The sequence below is a fragment of the Triturus cristatus genome, chromosome 1_2 (genome assembly GCF_964204655.1).
Source record: "Triturus cristatus chromosome 1_2, aTriCri1.1, whole genome shotgun sequence".
Taxonomy (NCBI): Eukaryota; Metazoa; Chordata; class Amphibia; order Caudata; family Salamandridae; genus Triturus; species Triturus cristatus.
In genome coordinates, this window is record NC_140580.1 from 416,533,305 (window position 1) to 416,545,375 (window position 12,071).

Genomic DNA, 12,071 nt, shown 5'->3' on the forward strand with positions numbered 1-12,071 from the left:
CATAAAGCATGGTGCTTTGTGCTTAATAGATTGAGAGATGTCCTTTTGAGTGATAGTAAGTTACTCAAGCATTTGAAGACCCCTCTGACAAGCACTAGATAGACTATACCACCCATAATGCAACTGACATACATGTTTTGAAACAATAGAGCGTGTCTCTCACCCAGTCACAGAGCAACACAGGGACTTATGCATTCACTTTCATACCCAGAAACTACCTATGTCTGTAGCAGTATGAAAGGCAGTTGCTGACACACCTACATACCCCTCTAATCCCCAACACAAGCAGTGAGGTGTTCTCACATAGATACACATTTAAAGAGCAATAGAGGTACTAAAAGAGACAATAACATACCAGTACATTTACTTGAACATATCATGGCACTGCTATAGTTGGACTCTGTTAGACCTGTCTTTTTCAGCAGGTTTATCCCTAGCCTTTTTGCTTTTTGGCCTCCTGTTTTTAACCCTTTTATTGTTGGTTTTAGGACTCTGGGCACTTTAGCACTGCTAATCAGTGCTAAAGTGCATATACGTTCTGTGTAAATTGGTATTATAGGTGGGTGTTTCCATGGTTGGCTTGTTTGACTAACTACCAAGTCCCTAGTACAGTGCACTGTGTGTGCCCAGGACATGTAAGTCAAATGCTGCTAGTGGGCCTGCAATACTGTTTGTGCCACCCACACAAGCAGCCTTTCAAAGGGGCCTCAGACCTGCCACTGCAGTGTCTGCGCGCAGCCTCTACTGTCATGTCGACCTGGGAAGTGAACCTACTTGCCAGGCCCTAACCTTCACTTTTATTAAATGTGAGTCACCCCTAAGGTACGACTAAGGTACCCCTTTGGGCAGAGTGCAGTGTATGTGAAAGGTAGGACAAGTACGGATGTGTGTGACATGTCCTGATAGTGAACTACAGTGATTTTCATTTTTCACTATTGAAAGGCTATCTGTTCCATAGGATACAATGGGAGTGTACTTATGTTATGTTATCAAAATTTCTAAAAGCACGACTGTTACCCTAAGGTGTCCCGGCGCTAAGTGCTGCCCAAAAGGTTCCCGTGAAGTGCGGCTTCTATACTGTAAAAAAGACAGGTTTTCAGATCCCGTCTGAAGGAGAGTAGCCTGGTTGCATTTCTGAGGTGAGACGTAGGCTGTTCCAGGCCTTGGAGGAGGAGGTAATGAAACTCCTGCCGCCCCATGAGGCTCTCTTGACTATGAGAGTGATCACTTGTTTAGCTGTCTGAGAGCGCAAGGTTCTACTAGGGACGTACCAATGAAATCATTGTTTCAGGTAGTCAGGGTCATTACCATTTAGTGCCTTGAAAACTGTACAAAGGGCTTTGAACTGTGCTCGCTGTTTAACTGGGAGCCAATGGAGATTTTTAGTTCCCTCTTGACTGAGACCAACCTAGGTGTGCCCATCAGTAGCCTGGCTGCGTTCTGCACTACTTGAAGTTTGTTCATGAATCTCCTTTGGATGTTCAGATAGAGACCACTACAATAGTCCAAGTGTGCCATAATGAGTGCTGTAACTGCAGTCCTCAGGCTATCATCAGAGAGAAGAAACTTTATTTTCCTCAGGACTCTGAGGAGAAAAAAACATGAGTAAACAACCCCATTGATCTGATCTTCAAAACTGATTTTCTTGTCAACTATCGCCCCCAAGTTCCTCACCTTTTCAGCTAGTTCTTATAACATCTTATAAGTACAACTTCCCATTGGGACAAGATGGAAAGATGGAATTTAGTATGCCTGTATTTTATATTGTGTGTTTGAAAATACCACTTCTAGAAAGTGGGTATTTTCTTGTTTAGCCATCCTCTGTGCTACTGCTGGTTTGTGGATTGACTTTCTGGCTTTGGAGTGACTGGGGCTGCGAATGTGCATTCACTTTAGACAGGAATGGGGATTTGAGGTATTTCCTGCCTTTCCTGAATGAGTCAGGGCTGGGCTGAATAGACCTGTGCTGCATTTAGAGTAGGGGAGGAGATTTCCTAGCACCTGAATGGGCCTGGTCTGCCTTACACAATGATGTCTCGACCTCCTGCAGGAAAGCTGCTGGAACAGAACTTGTTTTGACTGAGCACAGAGCTCCTCTGCCACAGGAGAACAAAGAGAAATGCTGTATAAATATTGTGGCCCAGACCCCAGAACTTTGGGTTACTTCTGGACTCAAGAGGAACACAGGAGAAGAGCTGGGAAAGCTGAAGGAGAAGTACTGCCCCTTTGTGTGTGCTGTCTGGGGTTGGCCTGCAGTGGCTGGTTCTGCCTAGGAGAGGACTAATACTTTACTGTGTGCTATGTATCCTGCATGAAGATGATCTCCATGGGCTTAAAGTAGATCATGCCTCCTGCTCTCAGTGACACAAAGACTTCACTACCAGCTCCCCTGAGCTTCCTTGCTCAGAGTTCTGAGCTGCCAAGAGGTGCCGAATCTGTGTTGAGCCTCTGGAGGTTGTTCCTGCTGTTGGGAGCTCGAAAAAAGAGGCAACTAAGAGAAGCGCAACGTATATCCGCGCCCATTTCCGAAGCATTACCACCATGCTGCTGGAGAAACCGACGCAGTGCCTGCCACAGCTGGAGAAATGGCAGCACACTTAATCCTAAGCACCGATCCCAAAGTCCGAGATAACCGCACCGATTCCGACGCACACCCTGCATTGTGGCTGCAAGAACCAACGCATCATGGGACAGCGGCTGTGGAGACCAATGCAGTGCCCTTGCTGCCGCATCGAGAACCAACGCATTTCTGATCCACACACATTGCACCGGGGTGCCAATTCTGCAGGAACACTGGGTCCACAGTAAGAAACTGACACTCCTCCTCGCACAGTAAGAAACCAAAGCATCACCTCTCCTTCAGTAAGGAGCCAACACATCACATCCCCTGCGTGGCATTAAGGAAGTGATGCAAAACCCTCCCTGGGCATAAGGAACCATCACACCAACTTCCCTGCGGCTGTTTTTGTTTATGATTTTGACGCATCCAAGGTACCTTGTGTTGAAAGTGTTGCAACAATAGTTTTCTATGGATGAAACTGTTTGTACCTTCTAAGAATCACACTTTGATTATTGTATGCTGGATTCTTGTAGTTTTGGTCTTGTTTGGTTTAGATAAAGATTACACATTTTTCTAAACTGATGTGGTGTCCATTTGTAGTGTTTTCACTGTATTACTGTTTGTGTGCCCACATGCTTTACACACTGCCCCTGAGATAAGCTTGTCTGTTCATGCCAAGCTACTAAGAGGTTGAGCAGCAGTTACTTTAGAAGTATATCCCTCTTACCCTGACTAATAAGAAGGGTCCCTATTTACACAAAAAAGCAAACCATTGCCAACTCGAGACCCCCATAACCTTGTCATCCATCCAGAAAAAGTGTCCTTTAAACATGGGTCAGGCCTACTGGTGCACATACTCTGTCTGTGCACTCTCACTGGCAGCTTCACTTGGCATGTACAAGCTGTTTGCCAAGTCTTAAATCCACATTCTAATACAGATAATTCACCTCTGAGATACGCTTCACGTACACCATAAAGCACAGTGCGTTAAAAGAATGAGAGATGTCCTTGTGAGTTTTAGTGAGTCACTCATATACGTGCAAACCGCTATGCAAGCACTAAAGAGAGTGTACCACTCATAATACAACTGACATGCATGCTTTCAAAGCATATAGCCTCTTTCTCACCAGTCACAGAGTTACAGAGGGACTTACACATTCACTCACATACTTAGAAACTGCTTTTGTATGCAGAAGTATCAAAGGCAGTTGCAGACACACCTACATACCCCTGTAATCCCTAACACAGGTACTGAGGTATTTGTTTTGCCATGTACATACCTATTTAGAAAGCCATAGAGGCTTGAGCCGGGAGACGGAGGCTGATTGTTTGTGTGTGGAGCGCTGGAAACGTTCCAACTTGGTTCCTTGTAAAACGGTAGCGTTTACTTTTTTTTAACTTCTCACTGTGTCTTTTCATTTATGCTGTTTTTTTTTTTTTAAATATAAAGAATCTTTTATTGTATCTTAAAATCAGGACGTTTTAAAATCTGTGCCAACTCAACATAACTTTTTAAGAGCGGTAGATATCCTGCTTCTTCGTGCGGCTGCCATCTTGGGAGTAGCGTGGGGAGCAGTCTAGCGTCTGACTCCCACACGCTATAATCGGGGTAATGGCGCGTGCGCGCAGCGGGCGCGCCGGCCGGGGCCAGGGGCCATGTCCCCTGCTCGTTCCACCACTCATATATGGAGGTACAGCTCTAATTTTTTAAACAAACTAAGAAGAAAGGCCTCACCCCTATGCCTCCCCACATGCAACCCCGCAGAACAAGGATCATTCTGCCAACACTGCGGATTTCAACCTTTCCTCGACCCCACAGTTAAAAGCACTCAACGGAGCATGTACCTCCTGAACAGTAGATCGCTCCCTAAACATATCACAGAGATATCCCTGCTTTTAGATGAACTAAACCCAGATGCCATCTTCTTGACAGAAACTTGGCACCATTCCGAATCAGAACCTGACATCATCCAGGCCCTACCCAAAGAATACCAAATCTTACGTGCAGACCACCCTATTGGAAGAGGGGGTGGCTTAGCAATTATCTACAAAGACTGCTACAGCTGCCGCAGCTTTTCAAATCCATTACCCAACTGCGAAAGCCTCACTTTCTCTCTTGACTTTTCCCCCACTAGTACTTTCTCTGGGACACTTGTATACCGTCCACCGGGGACCATGGGACAACTTCTCAATGCCCTGTCTTCCTCTGTAGCCAATCTTGTGTGTAGCTCAGCAAATTACACACTCCTAGGGGATTTCAATATCCACTTTGATGACACCACTGACCACAATGCCTCAGATTTGACTATTAGTCTTGCTGCTTTACAACTTCAACAACTAGTAATGAAACCCACTCACTCTAAGGGTCACCTCCTGGATCCTATTTTTAGTAATTGCATAGATTTACTGGTGGGAAACCCCTCCCCACCATGGACGGACCATTTCCTGATTCCCATCTTTTGGGCCACTGCACATACCCTTCCTTCCTCCACTATAGTTATTCGGAAGGAACGTAATTGGTCAAAACTTTCCCAGGCTGAATGGGCAGTGACCCTCGAAGCGTCTAGACCATTTTTCAACCCTGACCCTACCCTAGCCAACGAAAACTATAATAGATGGATTTCAAACTCTTTGGATTCTGTACTCCCCATAAAATGCATTAAGCCTAAGCGCGGCACTAAGACGGCCCCCTGGTATTCCCAAGACTTGCGAGAAAGCAAACGTCAATGTAAAAAACTGGAGAGGAAATGGCGTCTGGACTACTCACTTCCCAGAAAAATCGCATATAGAGCCGCGATAAAATCTTATAAAAACTAAATTATAATCTCGCAAGCGGCCTTCTACGAAAACAAGATCAATGCAGCGGCCTCCAAGCCTAGGGAAATCTATCAAATTGCAAAGACCCTTTCAAAACTTCCAGAAAAAACCCTAATCCCCTTAATGCCCAATCCTGCTGCAATGATCTTGTAGAGTTCTTCTATAATAAAATCCAAACTATTTACACCTCCTTTCCTCATACCCAGACCCCCACATTGGCAGTTAAACCTACTGAGACAGAGCCTCATTCCCCAGCAACACTTGATAACCTTCCCTTTCTTGATTGTTCCATGCTACAGTCCATCAAGCTTCAGGTTAAATCTGGCTCTCCTAACGACCCAGCACCCCCGCGCTCTCTGCTGTCAGTCACCACACATATTCTACCCACTATACTTGATCTACTCAATGCCTCCCTAGCTACCGGGACTGTCCCGCTCCTCTGGAAACGGGCTATGGTTAAAGCCCTCCTAAAAAAAAACAACCTGGATCTAAATAACCCTGGGAACTACCGTCCAATTTCCTTATTACCTTGGCTCAGCAAGATTATAGAGAAACATGTCAATAAGACATTGACAGAGTTTCTTGAGACCAATCACTTGCTTGGCCCCTCCCAGACAGGATTTCGACCCATGCATGGAATTGAGACCGCTCTTGTCGCCGTGACAGAGGAGGCAAGGAGGATCATGGATCAGGGAGGCACTGCAGCCATTTTCCTCCTGAACCTAAGTGCCGCCTTCGACACTGTAAATCATAGCATCCTACTGCAAAGACTCACCAACCTAGGAATCTCAACAAAAGTTCTCAGATGGTTTGAATCCTTCCTGTCTGACTGTTCCTTCCAGGTCTTCGAGGGCGACGTCACCTCTCCCAGCAAACCGCTCAGATGTGGTGTGCCGCAGGGCTCTTCCCTGAGCCCTACGCTTTTTAACATTTATATGAGCCCCCTTGTTGAGATCGTCCGCCCCTTCGGGATAAAAATTGTTACCTATGCGGACGATACTCAGTTAGTGGTAGCCCTAAATCTCACCCCACACCCGGGCGAACAACAACTTAAGGCATTGTTTAGATGTGGTGACCTCATGGATGACATCCTCTTGTCTCAAACTAAATGGAGACAAGACAGAGCTGATGCTCCTAGGTAACTCCTCTAACAACATCATCAATTCCCTCTGGCCAGTGTGTCTCGGACCAACCCCCATTCCCAAGGACTCAATCAAGAGCCTGGGCATTTGGCTTGACAAATCTTTTGACTTTAACTACCAGGCAGCCAAACTTTCAGCAACCTGCATCAGTATACTTAGGCTCATCCGGAAAATTCTTCCTCTACTACCCTTTAAAGCTAGACAAATTATGATCCAGGGTCTTGTTTTGTCTCGTCTGGACTTTGGGAATGCCCTCTACTTAGGGGCCCCCCAGGCTAATAAGCTCCAGGTCATACAGAATTGTGCAGAACGAACTCTCCTTCAGATCCCTCGCCGCCTCTCTGTTAAGTCTGAATTAAGGAAACTTCACTGGCTCCCAATCAGGGAAGGAATATCATTCAAGAGTCTATGTATTGCTCATTGAGCCTTTTGGAAAATGGGCGCCATTATTAACCACTCCCTGATTTCTCCCTATTTACCCAACAGACAACTTAGATCAGCCTCCTTGTTTCTGGCCAGAGTGCCCAAGATTAAGAGAGCCAGGTCCGGGGGCCGGTCGTTCTCCTACAACTCGGCTAAACTCTGGAACTCTCTTCCCCTACATCTACGTTTAGAGTCCAACCATCTACCCTTTCGAAAAAAAGCTAAAAACCCTGCTGTTTAACAAATCAGACTAGGCTCCCTCTCCGGCCCTCCACACTCGACTGTCTATAGCGCTAGGACGCCTCAGGGTAGCTATCGCGCTCTACAAATGTTCTTTCCATTCCAAAACAGTCACATACATACCACACATTTACATGGCGCTGCTATAGGTGGACTCCTGCAGTCACTGGGATATCTAAGCAAGTGGTGGCACAACCTTGTCATGTAGCCAGACATATTGTCCTTTGAAGATGAGTGAGGCCTACCAGCCCTGTCTGTGCACTTTCACAGTTGGCTTCGATTGGGATGTAAAAACCACTTATCAAATCTTAAATCCATGTTTTAGTACACAATACACACCCCTAACACAGGCACTGAGGGATTTCTTCAGTCACATACATACACATTTACAGAGCCCTAGACTTACTAAAACAGGCAGCCAAATACTGGTACACTCACTTAAACATCTGATAGCACTTCTACAGCTGGAATTGTACACTCACTCAGATATCTAGCCAAGTACTGACACACCCTAGTCTCTCATCCAGACAAGAAGTCCTTTAAACATCGGTCGATACACAGCAGCACAGTAATAGATATGGCAGTATACTCAGTAAGTGTAATGCATACACTGCCCCCGAGATGTAAACATGAATATTAATAGAGCAATGTCAGCTTTATTATAATAAGACAACTGTTTTGTTCTTGATAACTAAAAACTCAAAATATGTAATATGATTGCATGTAATTAAAAGGTAAATGTAGTTTAGTTTCTAGTTATGTACAGACAGTCGTCGTGCCAATAAAAAGTGAGAAAAGAAAGAAACAGCAGTAAGGATACTATATCATCATAACTGAGAAACAAAGGGGCAAAATGAGTAGAAAATGGTGAAAGAGAAAACAGCTGCTGGTAAGATAACACTGACATTTCTTAAAATAGTTTGTGGACAACTGGGTAGGCAGCTAAATCAAGTAAATTAAAAAAAATTTTGAGATCAACTAAGAAAGGAGAAAAAGCATACGAGATGAAGTGTAAAAAATCAAACAAAAAAGGAGAGAGTTTAACCAGGAGATAGTAGTAGTATAAGGAAATCAGAGTTAGAATGTTCCGTAGTATAGTAATGCACAATCTAATAAGAACTATGAAGAAGTATAAAATAAAAAGAGAGGCAGTCGGAAAAAAGGTATATGTTGAGTGTATAGTTGATAAGGCCTTTGCTCTCAAGAAGAAGCTATTTATTTTGTTTCTAAACTGAATGAGGCACTGGATAAAATAGTGGTGTGTATGAGGAAAAAAATCCAAAAGAAAAGACTTGTCAATAGATGTAACTTTTGCAGAAAATTTCAGAGGTGAATGGCGACATACTTCTAGTACTGAGCTTTTCTTTAAGGAAGAAAGCTACTTCCAAAAGAACACATTAGTGCATTTAGTTGAATAATCTGGATGTTGTTATGAGATGAAGGCTAGTAGTCCTATTACAAAAGAGGTGATGGTATCTAGGAAAGTGGAAGAAGTGAGAGCTGAAGAGGTACAGGGAGGCCCCTGTATATGAATGGAACTGTAGCAGTATTTGCAGTGTTCTCAGGAATAAGTCAGGGCCAGAACTCCTTTCCACCAGCAGAGTGTGCAGAGATTTGTCCACTCCGCCTTCCGCGTAGAACGCAGAGTATAGGGCAACATTTTCCCAAGATGATCGACCCAAGTAGGAGACGGCGAGGAAGAGGAGGAGTGTAGCCCTAGGACGCCGGCATTACAGGTAAGTGTTTATTTTTTCGTTTTTAATAAACTATTATTCATTTTTAATATGGGGTGGAGGGAGGCGGGTGGTGGAGCAGAGTTTGTTCCCACTACGCCAGCTCTGCCCGAGGTTATCCAGGAATCAATTGATATATTGAGAGCTTTCTAACTTCACCTTTCCTGCAAAAGTCTGAAACTGAAAAATCAGACTTTTGCTAAATTTAGATCAATCCGAACTAAGAAAGTATCCTAATTTACAAGGACATTTATTAGCATGTCTATCAAAGAAAGTGTTCAGAAGCACCTTTCATCACTCTGGAATGTTAACTGTACACCACTATGAAATGTTAAAATTAGTTAGGAGGCTTTACTATGTTAAAATTCCTGCCCTGTGTTTAGGAGAAATGAATGGAGCTATTTTGTATGATACAGTAGCAGAGGTAGTAAATGTTTGTGATGATGCTCAGTTTTGTTTCTTTGTTCCTGAAGAGGAGTTTGGGGAAAATGAGGACTTGGTATCTGCAAGTGTGGCGGAACAGGACACAGGTATTACTGTTGATAACTTTCAAGAAGAGGTTAAAAAGTGTAACACAATCTGTTCAGAGAAACTGAACTATGTTTGTATATGATGTTGACATACTCACTACAAAAGTCAAACTTGTTATGCTATTGTGTCATCGAAAACTGTAAAAGACAACAGAAATAAGTGGCAAGAATTCACAGCTAATTTATTAGTAGAGGAATGGAATAATTGTTCCACACAACAAATTATATGTAAATACTGTTATAATAAGTAGAGGATAATAAATTGACAGTTAGAGCAGTGCATAACAAGTTAGAACTAGTTTCCGTTCTACAAAAACTTCAAGATTAAATGTGTATGAATTAATTTGTATACAATGTATACATCCATTCCAAGATATAGTCCATATGGAGCCAGGGGAGTTACTTCTAGCTGAGCTCCCTACCAAGAGCAAAGAAATATGGCACGAGTTGGTGGATGGTAGTAAATTTAAAAAAGCAACATTATATCTTGTACAACATAATATTTATTTAAAAAATATAGATCTTTTTCAAGATATAGCACATATAGAGGATGACACATCATCTTCAAGAGGTCAGATTGAAAAGGTGGATCGATACAGATCAGAAGAAATTTATGAACAGTACAGTATTCGTCAGCTGCATTCTAAAGAGATTATTGGTGATGCTACTGATCTTTTTCAAATGAAAGAAATGAAAGGAGCTCCTTTGGGTGTGTGGTAGAAAAGTTTAGAAGCTCGCTGTTTTCCGCATCTGTTTCCTAGTGGAGTAAGTGGTATATATAATTGCCAGCCGGTACAAATACCAGCAGCAGAGTACAGATCAACTAGACTATATTCAGAAGATCACAGGTTTCGCCAGTGTATTCTCAATATATTTCATATACTATTTGAGAGTGACTTTTCAGGGTTCTCTCATGCTATAAATCACATTCTCAAAACAGGAGTGAATCTGCAAAATCTCACAGCAAGAAAATGTGTTAACAAAGTGAAAGGAAAAGATGAAAACCTGGATACAGCTTGATTAATTTGATTGCCTGCCAATGTGGCACCAACAAATATTGGTATCATCGGCATGGTGGTCATCAAAGTGAAGACAGCTGGATAACTTTGCTCATTGGATCCTGCAAATGTTTGCAGATGTTTAACAATAGGCTTCACACCATGATGTCTTTTATCTGCAACAAAAGTAATCCCACCCTTGGTGAAGTAACAGATTTCTTTCGGCATAAAGAGTACCAAGCTAGAGGTGCTGCACATATCCACATGCTGGTATGGGTAAAAGATGCCCCCAAATTTGGAACACCTATGTGTCTGTTGTGTCTTTCATATAACAGTATGTGACATGCACCATCCCAAAATACGGTGCTGACAAGGGCTTGCAGTCAGACATACTCTAACACGAAAATCACCCAAAAATACATACAACCTCAGAAGAACAGACTAATTGTTTAAAGGTTCTGAATCTGACTTTCTCACTTTGCTGGCCTGTGTGATATAATGCAGGGATCAAACTTTAGGAGCAAGAATGATTTCGAAGTAGACTCTAGTTAACTGGATGGGGGAGATTGACATTAAAGAGTCACATTAGATTTGTCATGCACAATGTTGTGGGTAGGGGGGTTAATTTCAAAATCTTTCAGAGCAGAGAACACGTCATAATGTGGTGAAATGGGAATTGTGTGGGACTTTGTGTTGATCAGAATATGAACTCCTAAAAAATGGAAAATCATGCATTGCCTTTACAAATACATGCTTAGTGAACTAGACCTTCAGGACAGGAGTGGTTATTCTGACTCTGATGCTAAGATGGACCCCAGAAGCCTGTCTGAGATCTATTTCAAAGGTGTGTCTCCTTTTTCTCTACAAATTATCCACTCAATGTATTAGGAACGTGCAACTCATCACATACATAGGAGCACTTCAGCCTTACTATGGTGTCTTCTGAACTTGCTTATGAGAGTAATCAAGCTTAGGATCTGAGAACTTAACTAGAGGGAAACTTCTCTGATTCAATTGGATTCCTTGGAACCTGCTAAGAAGCTATGAATGCCAATGCTTTTTTTTTAATAGGAGCTGCCTTTTGTCTATTAACTTATGGGAACGCCACATCTTCTGCATAGAAATGGAGGACAATTTCAATTGCTAATGAATAAAAACAACTTCAAGTTGTGGTTTTAATAAGGGACACAGTCTGGTCAAAGCTTTATGCAAATGCCATACCTACAAATGGAACTGGGTGCATTTGGGATCGGCGCCACCACAATAGACATAAAATTGGAGATTGGCTCAAAGGACATAGAGACACTAAAAAAGCTTTAAGTAAGATGAACTGACTAAGCAGCGTTTGTACATACATCTGAGGGCATTACATGAAACTTTGACTCCAGAAGGTACCCTTTCCCAGGGTACTCCTAGATGCACCTGGTTTACAGAGGATGAATAAGCCACATCAGTATTCATCGCTGGCTGCACATGCACCTACTGTCAGCCCAAATGAATTGCAATTGGTTTGAACTTAAATTTCCCCCATTTACCTGAATCTGTCATATATGCTCACACAGTTCAACTCAGGGTCCCTTGTCAATTGAATAATTCTGCGTAGGGCCTTTCCAGCATTTAATTATTTC

At 42.9% G+C, this 12,071-nt stretch overlaps 1 protein-coding gene across 1 annotated transcript in view; it reads right to left on the reverse strand.

Moving 5' to 3' along the window:
• PCDH15 (protocadherin related 15) overlaps positions 1-12,071 on the reverse strand; it is a 2,378,624-nt gene that overhangs the window by 947,092 nt on the left and 1,419,461 nt on the right. The gene's annotated exons all lie outside the window — the stretch shown is intronic.